This window comes from Oncorhynchus masou, chromosome 29 (genome assembly GCF_036934945.1).
Source record: "Oncorhynchus masou masou isolate Uvic2021 chromosome 29, UVic_Omas_1.1, whole genome shotgun sequence".
In the NCBI taxonomy this organism is placed as follows: domain Eukaryota; kingdom Metazoa; phylum Chordata; class Actinopteri; order Salmoniformes; family Salmonidae; genus Oncorhynchus; species Oncorhynchus masou.
Window position 1 is genome coordinate 18404612 of NC_088240.1, and position 20309 is coordinate 18424920.

At 43.9% G+C, this 20309-nt stretch overlaps 1 long non-coding RNA gene across 1 annotated transcript; it reads left to right on the forward strand.

Moving 5' to 3' along the window:
- Positions 1-519: 519 nt before the first annotated feature.
- Positions 520-16296, forward strand: LOC135519110 (uncharacterized). Its single transcript, XR_010452271.1, has 5 exons — positions 520-868; positions 1091-1420; positions 1681-1786; positions 1915-1960; positions 14454-16296. It is a non-coding gene; the product is annotated as an uncharacterized LOC135519110 (long non-coding RNA).
- The last annotated feature ends 4013 nt before the right edge of the window (positions 16297-20309 follow it).

Below are 20309 nucleotides of genomic sequence, written 5' to 3' on the forward strand. Positions count from 1 at the left end.
TAAGACAGGGCTCAAATCCCCCTTACCACTAGGCCAGACTCCTGCACTGAGGATTTACCCCAATGTTTTACCCAAAAGGCTCAAAAGTTTCTGTTTCCAACTGCCTGGGCTGGCACCCGTGTCTCACTGGGCCATGGCTTCGGCAGACCTGCTCAGGCTTGGAGTCAAGGCAAGGCCCGGTGTACATTTCAGCTGGCATTTACATATCAATGGCTAACTGTGAATTTTACCACCTTCTCACAAAGCAACAGTCTTGAATGATGCAGAGGTTGATTCTGCTCACCACACAAATCTTTGGCGTTAGTCTCCTGATGGAACACAATAACACTAGAGCTAACATCAACATAAAACACTGGTGACACCCTGGTGTGTGGGTAAGTTCAGGTGGCAGGTGGGGGACAGTGGAAGCAGATAGCTGCTTAGTGGCTATTCAGCAGCCTGATTGTCTTGGGGAAGAAGCTATTGGCCAGTCTGACAGTTTTGGGAGACGGGATCACCGATGGGGGATGGGGCTTTTGGATATGAAATTCACCTTGAAATCCAACTCTGAGCACACAGCAAATCACTCAGTAATAAAATGCTCTCTGAGTTCAATGGCTGTGATGTTTCAGAGAAACTCACTTCTGTGCTTTTCTCTCACACGACCACTTCCTCTGTTCTCCATCCTCCTCAGACTACCAGAATGTTCATGTCCCGCTCTCTGTAGTTCTTGGTTAGCTAGCTGTGACACTGATCTCAGACTCTGACATTCCACTCCACTCTGTCCATTTCTCTCTCTGTCAGTCAGCTATGTCTAACATCGTCGTGGAAACTCTACTGTACTGGGACCTGGTGTCTGTGGTCATCATGCTGTTCCTTGTCTCTACAGGTAAGCTACAGTTGATGATCATAGTACAGTGTGTTTGAGTGTGTGATTATGTGTGTGTGTCTGTGTGTGTACCGGCCTGCCTGCCTGCCTGCCTGCCTGTCTGTCTGTCTGTCTGTGTTCGATTTGCATTCTTATGACTTCTTAAAAGGATTTTAAAAATCTCACACTGTCCTTTAAAGTATAGTACTTAAAACATTGTCTTTATTGTTTTCTGTCCCATAGAATCAGCAGTTGACTCAACAAAATATCAGAAAAATAAATCAGCTTCTTTGGGAGAAATTGTTACTTTGGTTTGCAATAACTCAGAGACAAATGCAACATACATCTGGAAGAAGGACACAGTTCTTATTTTCTCTCATAGCGGCACAAAGAATAAATCTGAAAGAAAATTCACCTCTGACAGGATGAGTGTTAATAATAATCCACCTACAAAGCTGACTATCTTTAATGTAGAGTTAAATGACACCGGGAGCTACAGCTGTCAAATAAGAGACGATCAAAGAGGTGTACGGACAATGGAGTGGAATTTGACCATCACTAATAACCTCACAGGTAATGGAAGTAATGTTCTGTTTATACTGTAACATGTGGAGAAGAAACTGTATTCTGTAATGCCAGATATACATTTCCAGAATTTTGACTTTAACAAAAATATCAATTATTGTGATAATTTTTGCAAACCATCAATAATGCTATTATCTGGTTATTATCTCCCAATTGTTTACTATATTGTTATAAAGCAAAGGAATATAACACTTGTTTTAGACTTGTCAACTCTCCTGAAAATCCCAATTGTTTCTGTCTTAACACAGATCATGCTGAATATAACCTATGGAGGTTATTGCTCTTCACAATTCCATCTGCTATTGGAGGAGTGGTTCTCTGCATTAACATCTGTTGTATGGTCTGGCTGTGTAGGTGAGTAGCTCAAAGTAGTCAATCACATCTGCATTGCCTAAAGCACCGTGGTCTCATTTTGTATATATTGTTGAGTAGGAGTAAAATGTTCAATAAAATACATAATTCAAGTTACTTTGTTTCTACAGGAAACGAAAACAGGAACAGACAAGTCATTGTGATAAGCGCAAAGAGGTCAGTAGCTTATTTCAGATGGGTTGGGTTAAATGAGGAAGACAAATTTCGGTTGAATGCATTCAGTTGTGCAACTAACTGACTAGGTATCCCCTTCCCCTTTCAATTCTTCCTGAGAGAGGAGCGAACATGCCTTTTCTGAAAGGTCAGGCTACGAATACAGTTTTAATGAATCTATTTGATATTACCAAATTTGTGGCTGTGGTAACTAGTGGAACCCAAACTTAGGATCCGAATCACACTCTGCCCACGTATGATTTTACACGTAATTTCAAGCTTCTCACTTTACTATATCAAATGAAATGTATTTATAAAGCCCTTTTTACAGCAGATGTCAGAAAGTGCTTAGACAGAAATCCAGGCGAAATCCCAAACAGCAAGCAATGCAGATGTAGAAGCACGGTGTCTAGGAAAAACTCCCCATAAATGCAGGAACCTAGGAAGTAACCTAGAAAGGAACCAGGCTCCGAGGGGTGTCCAGTCCTCTTGTGGCTGTGCCGAGTGGAGATTATAAGTGTACAAGCCATTAAAACCTCTTGAAACTCTGGGGGGGCAATTTCATTTTTGGATGAAAAACGTTCCCGTTTTAAACAAGATATTTTGTCACAAAAAGATGCTCGACTATGCATATAATTGATAGCTTTGGAAAGAAAAAACTCTGAATTTTCCAGAACTGCAAAGATATTGTCTGTGGGTGCCCTAGAACGGGAGCTACAGGCAAAACCAAGATGAAACGGCAACCAGGAAATGAGCAGGATTTTTGAGGCTCTGTTTTCCATTGTCTCCTTATATGGCTGTGAATGCGACAGGAATGAGCCTGCCCTATCTATCGTTTCCCCAAGGTGTCTGCAGCATTGTGACGTATTTGTAGGCATATCATTGGAAGATTGACCATAAGAGACTACATTTTCCAGGTGTCCGCCCGGTGTCCTCCGTCGAAATTGGTGCGTCATTTTCAGCTGCTGGTATTTTTCCATGGGATTCTGAGGGAAAGCAGGCTTCCACGAACGGCATATCAATGAAGAGATATGTGAAAAAACACCTTGAGGATTGATTCTAAACAACGTTTGCCATGTTTCGGTCGATATTATGGAGTTAATTCGGAAAAAGTTTGACGTTTTGGTGACTGAATTTTCGGTTTGTTTCGGTAGCCAAATGTGATGTACAAAACGGAGCGATTTCTCCTACACAAAGATTCTTTCAGGAAAAACTGAACATTTGCTATATAACTGAGAGTCTCCTCATTGAAAACATCCGAAGCTCTTCAAAGGTAAATTATTTTATTTATTTGGTTATCTGGTTTTTGTGAAAATGTTGCGTGCTAAATGCTACGCAAAATGCTAAGCTAGCTTGCAATACTCTTACACAAATGCTTGATTTGCTATGGTTCAAAAGCATATTTTGAAAATCTGAGATGACAGTGTTGTTAAGAAAAGGCTAAGCTTGAGAGCAGGCATATTATTTTCATTTCATTTGCGATTTTCAGAAATCGCTAACGTTGCGTTATGCTAATGAGCCTGAGGCTGTATTCACGATCCCGGATCCGGGATGGGGAGTATCAAGAGGTTAGGCCAGATAGTTCTTCAAGATGTTCAAACGTTCATAGATGACCAGCAGGGTCAAATAATAATTGTAGTAGTTGTAGAGCATGCAACAGGTCAGCACCTCAGGAGTAAACGTCAGTTGGCCAGACATTCAGAGGTCGAGCATTCAGAGGTCGAGCATTCAGAGGTCGAGCATTCAGAGGTCGAGTGGTCGAGAGAGAGAGAGAGAGAGAGAGAGAGAGAGAGAGAGAGAGATTCTAGCAGCCATATTTTGCACTAACTGAAGTTTATTTAGTAATGTATCCAGGTAGCCAGAGAGTGGAGCATTGCAGTAGTCTAATCTAGAAGTGGCAAAAGCATTAGATTTTATGTACCATTTTTGGACAACAAGTTTCAGATTTTTGCTATGTTACAAAGATGGAAAAAAGCTCCCCTTGAAATTTTCTTGCTAGAGGAGTCAGAAGAGGCTACTCACCCTCTTCTGAACTGTCAACCAATTTTGATCATGATGATTTAGCCTATGAACAGCTGAAAGAACATTCCAAAAACAGATACACTGAGAGTACAAAACATTAGGAACGTCTGCTCTTTCCACGACATAAACTGACCAGATTAATCCAGGTGAAAGCTATGATCCCTTATTAAATCCACTTCAATGTAGATGAAGGGGAGGAGACAGGTTAAAACTTCTTATGGCTGGGTGGCAGTATTGAGTAGTTTGGATGAATAAGGTGTCCAGAGTAAACTGCCTGCTAATCAGGCTCAGAAGCTAAGATATGCATATTGTTAGTAGATCTGTATGGAAAACACCCCAAATTTTCTAAAACTGTTTGAATGATGTCTGTGAGTATAACATAACTCATATGGCAGGCAAAAACCTGAGAAAAAAATCCAACCAGGAAGTGGGAAATCTGAGGTTTGTAGTTTTTCAACTTTGCCTATCCAAGACACAGTGGAAATTTGGTCCGATTGCACTTCCTAAGGCTTCCACTAGATATCAAATGTCTTTAGAACCTTGTTTGAGGCTTCTACTGTAAAGTGGGGGAGAAGGGAGCTTTTTGACTAAGACGTCTGCCAGAGTGCCATAATCTCATTAAATCTCAAACATTATTGAAGATTGATGTTAAAAACATCCTAAAGATTGATTCTATACATCGTTTGACATGTTTCTACGAACTATAACGGCCATTTTTGACTTTTCGTCTGGCCTGCAAGTAGTGAATATTGATTTGTGATATTGGCAGTTGAACGGCCTTACTGAAGAGCTCAGTGACTTTCAACGTGGCACCATCATAGGATGCCACCTTTCCAACAAGTCCGTTTATCACATTTCTGCCATGCTAGAGCTGCCCTGGTCAACTGTAAGTGCTATTATTGTTAAGAGGAAACCACGGTAAGAAAGATTACAATAAGAGTATTTGTTACCTTAAAATGCCTATAACGATGGCGTTCTATGATCCCAACAAGCGTCCAGGGTCTCGTCTGAACAGCCTATCTGCCAACTTCTGTCTGTCTGTAGCAGTTTGGTCCATACACTAATATGACCCCTCTGTGGGAAGTTGAGACTCTCATGAACATGTCGGTTGTTTTTTTATTACGCACACAGGCCTCACAAGACTCGCCTGAAGGTCCCCTGGTACCCATAGCCACGGGACGTAGTTTGGGGTGGGGGTGATGCAATGTTTTTACCGACGGGGTGGGAGGGAGGAGGGGATACAGATATTTTGTTTTTGCCCACTCTGAAGATGTTTATTGGTCCACTAAAACAGGACAAGTAAAGACCCAGTGCACTACTTTTGTGATATTTTTTTTACTAAATGTATTTGAGTGTTTACCAGAATTTGTAACTTGAGTCTGCTAATTATCTTTATGATAATTTATCTTTAAGTTAATCTGATAATACTTGTGGAATATAGAAATACTTGCTCTGATTTACTGTATGTTTTCCAGTTTCTTGAAGTACTTTGCAAAGGCAACCTGTTTCTATGTGAAAACTGAAACAATCTATTCATTCCTTTTCCATTTTAGTAGACGGTCTTATCCAGAGAAACTTACGGTGGCGAGTGCATACATGTGCATACGTCTTCGTACTGGTACCCCATGGGAATAAGCCCACAACAGTAGAATTGAAAGCGACATGCTCTACCAACTGAGCCACAACATAATATCATAACATCATAACATAACATCATCACAAACCACTTGATGTCTTCATGGTGATGGAAAGTCTATAGGTGTCACGTTCTGACCTTTATTTCCTTTGTTTTGTCTTTATTTAGTATGGTCAGGGCGTAAGTTGGGGTGGGCAGTCTATGTGTGTTTTTCTATTTTTCTAGGTTTTGAGTTCAGCTGAGTATGGTTCTAAATCAGAGGTAGGTGTCGTTAGTTGTCTCTGATTGAGAATCATACTTAGGTAGCCTGGGTTTCACTTTTGAGTTGCGGGTGTTTGTTTCCATGTGAGTGTTTGTTGCCACACGGTACTGTTTCGGTTTTGTCCATTTCACGTTTATTGTTTTTTAGTGTTCAGTTTATGTCTTTAAATAAACATTATGAACACTTACCACGCTGCGCATTGGTCCTCCGATCCTTCTCGCTACTCCTCCTCAGAAGAGGAGGAAGAATGCCGTTACAATAGGTACAAACCTAGATGACCAACCTACTATACACAATGCTTAATTTAGGATTAAAGAAGTGCAAGAGCTGTCTTTGTCCAAGTCGGTCCATTAGACTTTGTTCACCAAAATACACAAATTACATTATGCAATAAAGACCTCTGATTATTCACTGTTAAGGGTTCATACACATTTTTCATGACTTCTACCACATTTTCATGACCATTATTATAGCCTACATGAAAAAGTAACCCCTCTTTGGGATCGGTGTACCGATAGCGTTCCACTTTGACATCATCCGGTGAAATTGCAAAGCATGAAATTCAAAATACAAAAATCGTAATATTAAAATACAAGTGTCTTATATCGTTTAACCGCGTTGTCAGATTTCAAAAAGGCTTTACTGTGAAAGCATACCATGTGATTATCTGAGGACAGCGCCCCACATCAAAATACTTTTTCAAACCAGACCAGGCGTCACAAATTCCCAAATAGCAATAAAATAAATCACTTACTTTTGAAAATCTTCGTCTGTTTGCAATACCAAGGGTCCCAGCTACACAATGAATGGTCGTTTTGTTCGATAAAGTCCTTCTTTATATCCCAAAAGGTCAGTTTAGTAGGCGCCATCAATTTCAGTAATCCACTCATTCAACATGTATACAAACCAATCCCAAACGTTACCGGTAAAGTTCGTCCAAACAAGTCAAACGATGTTTCTAATTAATCCTCAGGTACTCTAATATCTAAATAAACTATACATTTGAAGACGGAGAATAGTATGTTCAATAGGGAAGATAAATAACAAAGAGCGCGCACCTCATTCACGCGCGCAACAAGACTAGTTTTCTAATGAGACACCTTGGAAAAAGTACAACTACTTGCTCATTTAAAAAAATAAACAAGCCTGAAACCCTTTCTAAAAACTTGACATCTAGTGGAAGCCATAGGAACTGCAATCTGGGTACTATGTATTTGTTTTTCCAATAGGCTATCATTGAAATGTGATGGATGGAGTTTCCTCTTGTTTTCGCCTGCAATATCAGTTCTGTAATACTCACATACATTATTTTAACAGTTTTAGAAACTTCTGAGTGTTTTCTATCCAATGCTATATGTATATCCTAGTTTCTGGGCCTGAGTAACAGGCAGTTTACTTTGGGTACGTCATTCATCCAAACTTCCGAACACTCCACCCGAGCCTTAAGATGCTTAAGAAGGCTGCAGTGTCTGATCCCATGTAGGCCTACCATCTCCTGCCGTTGTGCCCTTGATCAAGGCACTTAACCCCCCACAAAGTAGAACTGCACTGTTCGTCACATATTGTCAACATGTGGTCAACCCACCACCTAGAGAGCTCCGGGGTGTGCAGACTTGGATTTTGATGCAGCCCTGAAACACCCAAGATCAATCTGATGTTTAGGCTACCATGTGATTGGACCAGGGCCTGTACACCCAGTAGCTGTCCTGGAAGAGGGTTGCCACCCTTGATATAAAATATTGCAACATTATAACCAAATACTCTTGTCTTTATAAAATGATTCCCCCATTCAATGAATCGGGGTGGCAGGGTAGCTTAATGGTTAGAGCATTGGACTAGTAACTGAAAAGTTGCATGTTCAAATCCCTGAGCTGACAAGGTACAAATCTGTCATTCTGAACAAGGCAGTTAACCCACTGTTCCTAGGCCGTCATTGAAAATAAGAATTTGTTCTTAACTGACTTACCTAGTTAAATAAAAAAATAAAAAAGTCAGGGATCAAATGGAGAAGGTACGCTACTTCAAAGCAACGAACTGAACTGTTTAGGCTCAAATATTCATATTTCAGGGGAGATCTATGCACAGCAAGTTATTTTGTCAGTTAAGATATTTATAGAATATATTTGTTGTCGCAATTGCTTGGCTACGGTTTAATAGAGGGGAATACCAGCTTTCCATCTGTACAGATTTATTTAGGCTATAGTGCCAGTGGAAAGGCGACAATTACATGAATGCTTAGTTAGCTTTAGTTAACTGGGGAGATAACTGCTACACATTGTTTTGAATTGGCTATATAGTTAGTATGTTGTTCTTCATTATTTTATACCTGCTGCTAAGATGTTGTGCTCTTTCTCCTTGGGCAACGGCACACACACAAGACACACAGACAGGTACTGAAGGGTCATTCCGATAATGGCTGATGTCGATTTTTAAGTCATTGATCATATTTAAAAATGTGCCTCCATGAATTAAATTAGCAAAAATGTAAAAAACTAATTTCAATGACTTTTCATGTCCTTACAAACCCTAATTTGACCTAATTTTACACAACGCATCATACGCATTCAGCCTACCGTCACACACAAATTCACAGACTATCAGCAAATAAACTTGAAGAAAGCAGAATCAGGAAATGAATGCCCACTCTCCATTGCAATTCAATGCAGATCCCGCCTTCATTCCACTTTGATCAATCTTTTTTTGCCTCAGTGTGTGAATATAGGTCGGCAATAGGCTACTTTGTTAATAGAGAAGCTGGTACACAATTCCCCCAAAATTAGAAGTGCCTGTATGGCACTCTGGTCAGCTCCGGCCCAAGTCAAGCACTGATAATACAGTAATGTACATTTACATTAAGTGATTTGTAAGGATGGTAAATTAATACGGCACGAAGGGTGTCTGAATGGACAATCCAGTTCCGCACTCGACTGTCGAACTTAAAATCCAACTCCAGAGACACGGAGAGAAAGAAACTAGTTTGTTCCTGCATGGCACCACTCTTAGTGAGTATTGGCGCAACAAGAGCTTTCCAAGAGGACTGAGAATACAGTAGGAGCTTGCAATAGTGAAAAACTACAAAACCTTCGTTCAGCAATGGGGTGAAATACTCAACAAATGTTCTTTAGATTTAATGTTATTAATCGTTGAACATGTGCCGAAGGAAGTGAAAGAAGTTGAAGTTAAGATTAGCGAACATGAGGTTATAATGAAGGAGATTCTAGGCCCTAATTTTACAGCCATAGACGACACGATCAACCAGTCCATTGGGAAATAAAGAGACGTTCTACAAGCAACAAAGATCAATAAATATCAGTGAGATACAGAGGACTACCAGCTCAACCAGGTGTACGCATGGAAAGGCTCAAGGACAGGAGCACGGAGAGGCCGACGTAGGGACGGTGACGCAGAAACGCAGCTTCGGGAGGACATGGAAACTTGGACACAGAGGCATCCACTGAGAGCGAAATCCCTACAGACAGTGACTCCAGCTACCATGGCACACAGTCGTTTTCTTTTAGCCCTGAAGCAACACAAGGCTCCACGAAAGAAAACAAACAATGTAGGAGAGGCAATCGGTTGAAGAGGAGACCAGGAACACAGGTCGTGGACATGGAGCTACAGCAGGACCTCTCCAAAAAGACCTTACTGACACTCAAGTTTCAGTCTTATCTAAGGGCCTCTCTTTTGTACCTACATGTACAAATAAACAATTCGATAGGAAAGTAGATCTGTTTAAATTCTTTCGCAAGATAAATTTAAGCATGTGTTTTTGCACAACACTGTTTCGGGCCTAGAAACACATCAAAGAACTGGTACCCATTTTCAGCCCAAAAGCAAATTCTGTCCTATGCTTAACAACTCCTTGATTGATACCTATTGTAGGTTAGTCGAACAAGAAGCCATGTCAGTATATAGGAGACAAACAAAACACATTCAGAAGAACCTCACTAGAACAGAAGAACAGGCACTTAATGAATTAATGAAAGATTCATCTTTGGTTATTAAACTTGCAGATACGAGGGTGCTGTTGTCGTTTTAGACTATGAAAAATACAAAGAAGAGATTCAGGGACAACTCAGTAATGAATGTTTCCATAGAAAACGGAGTGTTGATCCCACACAGGTGTTCCAAAGGGATATATGCTCTAATCTGGAGCCCTATTAAATAACCTGATCTCAAAACCTGAATATGAATATCCTTGCTGCAAATGTGCCATACGTCCATGCCTGTACATTTTGTCGAAATTACACAAACATAAAACACAACAAGGCAATTATCCAGGCAGACCAGTGGTTGCAGGAATAGGCTCAATGCTAGAGCCATTGTCGAACTTTGTAGACTATTTTATTAAAACTCATGTGCAAGCATTGCCATCATATGTAAAACACTCTATAGACTTCATAAACAAGATCTCACCAATAACTGGTTTAACAGAGGACTGTATTTTGGTCACATTAGATGTTGAGAGTTTATATACCAGCATTCCTCATGTGGGAGGGCTGGTAGCCCTAGCTCACTATTTGGGAGACAGAGATACTAACGGATATCCACCAACAAACTTTATTCTAGAGCTGGCTGAATATGTTTTATAACTATTTTAGGTTTGATGATGAATACTACCTACAAACGAATGAAACATCGATGGGCTCCACATTCGCTCCGAGCTATGCTAACCACTATGTGGGTCTTTTGAAGAACGTTTTGTTAATAATTCAAACGAAAATCAATTTTTGAATAATGTCCTGAAGTGGTATCGATATATTGACAACATTTTTTGCATAAGGGAAGGAACGGAAAAAGAGCTGTCAGATTTTATGGCGCTACTCAATGGCATTGACCCCAATCTCAAATTCACTATGGAATGTGACACACATCGTGTTCATTACCTTGATATGTGGATTGAGAAATCAAATGCAACCCTGTTTACAACTCTGTATAGAAAAGAAATGGAGAGAAATACTCTATTACAGGGGACAGCTTCCATCCTGAGCCATTAAAAAGAGGACTTCCAAGAAGTCAGTTTTCAGACTGCACGGTATATGCCACTCCACAGAGGACTATCTAGAAAAAGCAGTGGAGATGCACATTAGGTTTCTAAGGAGAGGCTATTCGCCACAATGTGTGGCTGAAGCTCATAATTTGGCATTGGGAAAAACACGAGATGAACTGCTACAAAAAAGACCCGCTAAAGCTAAAAAAGTGGGAGATGTGGTCAAGAAACACTGGCTTTGCCGGCTGAATTTAAAAGTCCACCACTGACTGTGTATAGGAGAGCTCGCAATTTACGAGATAAATTGGTTCATGCCAACTGCCAACAACAAAAGAAAATCAGCCAGGCTCTTACATTTACATTTACATTTAAGTCATTTAGCAGACGCTCTTATCCAGAGCGACTTACAAATTGGTGAATTCACCTTCTGACATCCAGTGGAACAGCCACTTTACAATAGTGCATCTAAATCATTAAGGGGGGGTGAGAAGGATTACTTATCCTATCCTAGGTATTCCTTGAAGAGGTGGGGTTTCAGGTGTCTCCGGAAGGTGGTGATTGACTCCGCTGTCCTGGCGTCGTGAGGGAGTTTGTTCCACCATTGGGGGGCCAGAGCAGCGAACAGTTTTGACTGGGCTGAGCAGGAACTGTACTTCCTCAGTGGTAGGGAGGCGAGCAGGCCAGAGGTGGATGAACGCAGTGCCCTTGCTTGGGTGTAGGGCCTGATCAGAGCCTGGAAGTACTGCGGTGCCGTTCCCCTCACAGCTCCGTAGGCAAGCACCATGGTCTTGTAGCGGATGCGAGCTTCAACTGGAAGCCAGTGGAGAGAGCGGAGGAGCGGGGTGACGTGAGAGAACTTGGGAAGGTTGAACACCAGACGGGCTGCGGCGTTCTGGATGAGTTGTAGGGGTTTCTTTTACGCCCTCTTCCAAATGGCAGCTATAAATGCAGAGGAGGCACAAAGTGCAACAACATGATGAAGTGTGAATATTTCTGCCACCCAAACACAGGAAAACGGTTCCGAATAAATGACATTATTATGTGTTCCACCACCCATGTAATTTACATTATTTAATGTCCATGTGGGCTCTGCTATGCCGGGAAAACCACCTGCTCTCTCAAACAGAGAATTAGTGAACATAAAAGTTCAATCAGGAGAAACGACAGGGATTATCCAGTCCCAGTACATTTTAATGACCTAAAACATGACCTTTCTACCTTTTGGATTTTGTGGCATAGAGAAAGTTTAGATATCAGACAGGGGAGGTGATATTAATAATACTCTGAGTAAAAGAGAATGTTTTTGGATTTTCACCCTCCAGACATTATTTCCAAAAGGATTTAAAGATGAAATGCCTATGTATGTTATGTTCTGAATTTGAACATGAATGCATGGAACGGATGTGGGTGGGGCTAGGTCTACGTAAGGGTGCAATTTTTTTTTTAATCACAAAAGCTCTGACGAAGGCTGTGAGACCAACACGTAAGTTTATTAAAGATCAGTGATACTATCAAGAGCAGTGTGCGGTTTCCTTTTTCACCACATTTTGTTACGTAAAACAAGCTTATTCTAAAATTGAATCAAATGCTTTTTTCCCCTCATCAATCTACACACAATACCCCATAATGACAAAGCAAAAATAGCTGTTTAGAAATTTTTGCAAATGTATAAAAAAAGCTGAAATATCACATTTACATAAGTATTCAGACGTTTTACTCAGTATTTTGTTGAAGCACTTTTGGAAGTGGTTACGACCTCGAGTCTTCTTGGTTATAACCCTACAAATTTTGCACACCTGTTTTTGGGGAGTTTCTTCTCTGCAGATCCTCTCAAGCTCTGACAGGTTGGATAGGGAGTGCCACTGCACAGCTATTTTCAGATCTTTCCAGAGATGTTCGATCGGGTTCAAGTCCGAGCTCTGGCTGGGCCACTCATGGACATTCAGATACTTGTCCAGAAGCCACTCTTGCGTTGTCTTGACTGTGTGCTTAGGGTCATTGTCCTGTTGGAAGGTGAACCTTTGACCCACTCTGAGGTCCTGAGCGCTCTGGAGCAGGTTTTCATCAAGGATTTTGTCCGTTCATCCTTCCTTCGATCCCGACACTAGTCTCCCAGTCCCTGCCGCTGAAAAACATCCCCACAGCATGATGCTGCCACCACCATGCTTCACCATAGAGATGACATTTGGCATTCAGGTCAAAGAGTTCAATCTTGGTTTCATCGTACCAGAGAATCTTGTTCCTCATGGTCTGAGTCAATTAGGTGCCTTTTGGCAAACTCCAAATGGGCAGTCATGTGCCTTTTACTGAGGAGTGGCTTCCGCCTGGCCACTCTACCATGAAGGCATGATTGGTGGAGTGCTGCAGAGATGGTTGTCCTTCTGGAAGGTTCTCCCATCTCTACAGAGGAACTCTGGAGCTCTGTTAGAGTGACCATCGGGTTCTTGGTCATCTCCCTGACCAATGGCCTTCTCCCTCGATTTCTCAGTTTGGCTGAGCGGCCAGCTCTAGGAACAGTCTTGGTGGTTCAAAACTTCATCCATTCAAGAATGATGGAGGCCAATGTGTTCTTGGGGACCTGCAATGCTGCGGAAATGCTTTTGTACCCTTCCCCAGATCTGTGCCTTGACACAAACCCGTCTCAGAGCTCTAAGGACAATTCCTAAGACCTCAAGGCTTGGTTTTTGCTCTGAAATGCATTGTCAACTGTGGGACCTTACATAGACAGGTGTGTGCCTCTCCAAATCATGTCCAATCAGTTGAATTTACCACAGGTGGACTCCAATCAAGTTGTAGAAACATCTTAAGAATGATCAATTGGAACAGGATGCACCTGAGCTTACTTTCAAATCTCATAGAGAACGATCTGAATACCTGTGTAAATGAGGTATTTCAATATTTTTTCCCCAATACATTTGCAAAGATTTCTAAAAGCTGTTTTCGCTTTGTCATTATGAGGTATTGTGTGTAGATTGATGAGGAAAAACATTGAATTGAATCAATTTTAGAATAAGGAAGGCTGCGACGTAACAAAATGTGGAAAAAGTCAAAGGGTCTGAATACTTTCTGAATGCACTGTACAGGACAGACACTGTGGCTGGATTTACAACAAGTGTATCTTTAAAATGGTGTAAAATACTTGTATGCTTGAGGAATTTTCATTATGAGATTGTTGTTTTGAATTTGGCGCCCTGCACTTTCACTGGCTGTTGGCGAGGGACGCTTACCGTCCCACATATCCCAGAGAGGTTAATCAGTACTGTCTCCACTCTCATCTCTGCTCTCCTTTTGTCTCACATCTTTTTTGCTCCCTGATGTCTCTCCTGTTTTCACCTCTTCTCTCATTTTTATTAAATTTTTATTTAACTAGGCAAGTCAGTTATGAACAAATTCTTATTTAAAATGATGGCCTGGGAACAGTGGGTTAACTGCCTTGATCAGGGGCAGAAAGACAGATTTTTACCTTGTCAGCTCGGGGATTCGATCTAGCAACCTTTCGGTTACCAGGCCAATGCTCTAAACACTAAGCTATCTGCTGCCCTCATTGATCTCTTCTCTCTCCACTCCTCTCTTCTCTCCCCTACAGAAGAGCAATGCCCAGTCTGATGGTCACACTGCCAGAAGAGAACAACACCAGTGGAGTCAGTACTTAGAAAGACTCAACTCAGTCTATGGACTGTAGTAATCACACAGCAGTTACTTAACATGCCAAAAAAGAGTCAAGTATCATAGATGGGTTAGCTGACAAGGTCACGACAACAAAGCGCATGCTTCAATAAGGAAGATGTCCATGTGTAGTTGTGATTCTGGATGACCAGATAACTAGCAACATTGACAAGAAGCTGCCGGAATCTTAGGTGTTTCGTTTCAGCTTGTTGTGTCTAGTTAGTGATACTGTGATGGAACATTTTCTGTTTGTGTTTTTCTAATAACCAACTTCTGTGCTCATGCAAGTGACTGATTGAACATGCAGAGGAGGAACCTCACTATCAGTATGCAATTTGGCAGTACACCCAGAACCGTGTTTTGAGAACTAAAGGGATATCTTAGTTTCAAGGTCTCAGCTTGGAAAGAGGAAGCCTCTTAAGGTATTGGTCAGTCACATGCATGAACCAAACGTTAATGATGAATTAATGATGAATAATGAATAAGCCAAACCATGCAAATATAACTTGTCTGTGTGAGCAGTATATAAGAGAACTATCGGGACTGGCCCGGTGAAGCTCACTTCAGACCGACACTTTATGCATCTAAGTTTGACTGGGATGTCTTCAGCGTGCTGTAAATAAACAATGCTTCATATAAGATTGACTTCAAGTGTCCCTGTGTAGAATTTCCATGACAATGCCATATCTTGTTTTGAAGTGTTTTGACTGATGTCACATCTAGCTAATATGGCAAAAATGTGCTAGCTAGCTAAACAACAACTGTAACAGCGTATTTGAGAGACAACAAGTGTCAGACATAGGTGTATAGGTGGCAGGGAAGTCAGTCGCAGGAGAGTCAAAAGGAGTGTAAAATGGAGTCTTTTAATAAGGTCCACGTAGTATGCTCCATCACACAAAAATGTACACATACAAACAAACATGGGTACGAGGACCCGACGCGCACCTATACAACAAGCAACTACACTGACAATAGAACAATCTTTGACAAAGACATGAGGGGAAACAGAGGGTTAAATACACGACAGGTAATGAATTGGATTGAAAACAGGTGTGTGGGAAGACAAGACAAAACCAATGGAAAATGAAAAAAGCATCAATGATGGCTAGAAGACCGGTGACGTCGAACGCCGAGCACTGCCCGAACAAAGAGAGGCAACGACTTCGGCAGAAGTCGTGACAACAAGTGCTCAATGTGCAAATGTATTTGTGTTTCCAATGGTAACACTTTACTTGACACCCAGCGACATACCACGCTATGACACCCTCATAACCATGTCATAACATGTCATAACAACTGAAATAACGTGTCATATCCTGTCATTATATGGGCATAACACTGTCATGACCCATATATGTACACCTGTTGTGACACATATTGCATTATCTTATGGCTGGTTGGTTATGACACCTACGTAAGAGTGTCAAAACCCACATTTTTTCAAATGTATTTTTACCTGCCAAGAAGTTTCCTTTCGTTTTAAAGGTTATTCTTGTCCTTTGTTGTTGTTGTAAATAATAATTTACACTCATGTTTTTTTTCATCATATTTTAAATCATTTGCAAAAAATACACTTCAAGACGCTGTCATGAAGCATTATGACCATCCTGTGTCACTTTACTTGGACTAAGAAAATAGACTTTATGACACTGTCAAGAAGCATTATGACCATCAGAATCATATAAGCCAGATAGGCCTATCATGTACGGAACAAAAATATAAACGCAACATGTAAAATGTTGGTCCCATGTTTCATGAGCTGAAATAAAATATCCCTGAAATGTTCCATATTGTAGCAAGTTTCTTCTAACTCCTCCACTGACGAAGAGGTGGAACAAGGATCGGACCAAAATGCAGCGTGGTTAGTTAGATACATCTTTAATGAAGATGAAACACGAACAATACAAAACAACAAACGTGAAAAACCGAAACAGCCCTATCTGGTGCAACAAACACAGAGACAGGAACAAGAGCCAGACATAGAAATAGACAAAGAAGATATCCAACATAGAATGCCCACTCAGATCACACCCTGACCAACCAAAACATAGAAACATACAAATAAACTATGGTCAGGGTGTGACAGTACCCCCCCCAAGGTGCGGACTCCGGCCGCAAAACCTGAACCTATCGGGGAGGGTCTGGGTGGGCATCTGTCCGCGGTGGCGGCTCCGGTGCTGGACGTGGCCCCCACTTCACCGTAGTCCTCCCCCACCTTGTCTGCTTCCGTGACCTCCTAGCCACAGCAAACCTACTACATAACACGGGACAGAGGGGCAGCTCGGGACAGAGGGGCAGCTCGGGACTGAGGGGCAGCTCGGGACTGAGGGGCAGCTCGGGACAGGGGCAGCTCAGCACTGAGGGGCAGCTCAGCACTGAGGGGCAGCTCAGCACTGAGGGGAAGCTCAGCACTGAGGGGAAGCTCGGGGCTGAGAGGAAGCCCAGCACTGAGAGAAAGCCCAGTACCGAGAGGAAGCTCAGCCAGGCAGTTGAATCCAGCAGATCCCGGCTGGCTGGCAGTTCTGGCAGATCCTGGCTGACTGACGAATCTGGAAGAGTCTGGTTGACTGGCGGATCTGGAAGAATCTGGTTGACTGGCAGATCTGGAAGAGTCTGGCTGACATGCAGATCTGGAAGAGTCTGGTTGACTGGCAGATCTGGAAGTGTCTCGCTGACTGGCAGATCTGGAAGAGTCTGGTTGACTGGCAGATCTGGAAGAGTCTGGCTGACTGGCAGATCTGGAAGAGTCTGGCTGACTGGCAGATCTGGAAGAGTCTGGTTGACTGGCAGATCTGGAAGAGTCTGGCTGACTGGCAGATCTGGAAGAGTCTGGCTGACTGGTGGATCCTGGCAGACTGACGGCTCTGGCTGCTCCATGCTGACGGACAGCTCTGGCTGCTCCATGCTGACTGGCGGCTCTGGCTGCTCCATGCTGACTGGCAGCTCTGGCGGCTTCTTGCAGACTGGCAGCACTGGCTGCTCCATGCAGACTAGCAGCTCTGGCAGCTCCTTGCAGACTGACAGCTCCTTGCAGACTGACAGCTCCTTGCAGACTGGCAGCTCCTTGCAGACTGGCAGCTCCATGCAGACTGGCAGCTCCATGCAGACTGGCAGCTCTGGCTGCTCCATGCAGACTGACAGCTCTAGCTGCTCTATGCAGACTGATGGCACTGGGCAGACTGGTGGCGCTAGACAGACTGGTGGCACTGGGCAAACTGGCGGCGCTGGGCAGACTGGCGGCGCTAGGCAGACTGGTGGCACTGGGCAGACTGACGGCTCTGGCTGCTCCATGCTGACTGACAGCTCCGGCTGCGCTAAACGGGCAGGAGACTCCGGCAACGCTGTAGAGGTGGAAGGCTCCGGCAGCGCCAAACAGGCGGGAGACTCCGGCAGCGCAGGAGAGGAGGAAGGCTCCGTCAGCGCTGGAGAGGCGAGGCGCACAGTAGGCCTGATGCGTGGTGCTGGCACTGGTGGTACTGAGCCGAGGACACGCACAGGAAGCCTGGTGCGGGGAGCTGCCACCGGAGGGCTGGGGTGTGGAGGTGGTACTGGGTAGACCGGACCGAGCAGGCGCACTGGAGCTCTTGAGCACCGAGCCTGCCCAAGCTTACCTGGTTGAATACTCCCGGTCGCTCTGCCAGTGCGGCATGGTGGAATAGCCCGCACTGGGCTATGCAGGCGAAACGGGGATACCGAGCGTAAGGCTGGTGCCATGCAAGCCGGCCCAAGGAGACACACTGGGGACCAGATGCGTAGAGCCGGCTTCATGGCATTTGGCTCGACGCTCAATCTAGCCCGGCCGATACGCGGTGCTGGAATAGAACGCACCGGGCTATGCACCCGCACTGGAGACACCGTGCGCACCACAGCATAACACGGTGCCTGCCCGGTCTCTCCAGCTCTCCGGTAACCACAGGAAGTCGGCGCAGGTCTCCTACCTAGTGTCGTCATACTCCCTGTGAGCCCCCCCAAGAAATGTTTGGGACTGACTCCCGGGCTACCTATCGCGCCGCCGTGCTTGCTTCAACAACTCCATTTTTCTATACCCCTCTTCGCACTGCTCCAGCGAATCCCAGGCGGGCTCGGGCACTCCTCCTGGGTCGGCCGCACACCTGTCTATTTCTTCCCACGTAGTGTAGTCCAGATTCTGTTCCCATGTCCTTTCCTCTCTTTGTTGCTCCTGCTGCCGCTGTTCCCTGTTACCACGTCGCTTGGTCCTGTTGTGGTGGGTGATTCTGTAGCGAGTTTCTTCTAACTCCTCCTCTGACGAAGAGGTGGAACAAGGATCGGACCAAAATGCAGCGTTGTTAGTTAGATACATCTTTAATGAAGATGAAACAAGAACAATACAAAACAACAAACGTGGAAAACCGAAACAGCCCTATTTTTTTCATTTTTATAAAAAATAATTTATTACCTTCAATACCATTCATTCTTTACAACTCATAATTTTCATACATACTCCAATAATGGTATTTTAATTTTAACAAAACAAATACCCCAAACAAAACCTCAGGGGAGCATCTTCCCTGCCCGTCACCCTACAAACTACCTTTCCCTATCTCCCCGTCCCTAATCTATCCCCTTACAAATCTAAATGACACCCAGCCCTAAACCCCCCTTCCACCTCTCCCGAGCAGCATGCTGCCCCCACTTCCTCTCCTCCCTCTTCATCCTGCCCCTCAAATCTCCTTCCACCCTCCTCACTATCCCTTCCACCCCCAATCTCTCCCTGTCTTCACCATGTTCTGCCTGGCTTCCCACAGCCCCCGTTTAAAGAGACTCATGAGAAGCCAGAGCAGAAACCTGTCCCTATCCGTCCCTCTCGCTCTCCCTACACCTCTCTCTAACCTGGCCCACATCAATACAAAATCCCCCCTTACCAAACCTAACAACACCCGTGCCCTAGCCCATACTACTCCGGCAAAGGCACAGTCCCAAAAGACATGGCGCACAGTCTCCTCCCTGCCACAAGAGGATCTTGGACAGGTGGGGGATTGCACCAAACTATACCGGTACATGATGGAACGTACCGGCAAGCACTTATGGAGGCTCAACCAATTCAGGTCCTTGAGCCTGTTGTCCAGACCCCGCGCCTGCACTCCCTCCCAGAGCACTTCCGAGATGCCCACTACAGGCGCCGGACTCCCTGCCTTTCTGACCTCCTCGTACAGGTGCCAATGATCTAAACCTACTCGGGCAACTTCAACCTCAGGGTGCGCACGCAGCCACTTGGCCGCATTACCAAAGTGCCACGGCAGCTGTTCCCGCCCGAGGACCCGTGTTAGACCACACCATTACGCTTCTCGCCTGATACGAGAAGAACACCCGCAGTAGGTAACCGGACGGGTGTATCACTGGATGAGCAAGCTCCATTAACAAGAAAGAAACAAAAATTGCGTCCAGCTTGAGGGGAAAATGTGGTACCCCCCTACCTCCCTCCCCGATGGGACAGAGCATGCGTGCCCTGGCGACCCACTCGCACCTGCCACTCCACATGAACTGAAACACAAGCCTCACTAGAGGCCTCCTCAGACAAGCCGGAAGTGGGTAGATGTACGCCAAATACAAAAGAGATGGCAACACATCCACCTTTAGGACCAGGACTTTGCCCATAAAAGACAAATACCTAGCCTTCCACATTGCTAGCTTCCTCTGTACCACTGCGATACGCATGTTCCAGTTTAGCGTCTCTGAGCCGGAGGTCTCAAAATGGACCCCGAGAATCCTCAGGGCCCCCTCACAGAGAGATAACCCCCCGGGCACATCCATTCTA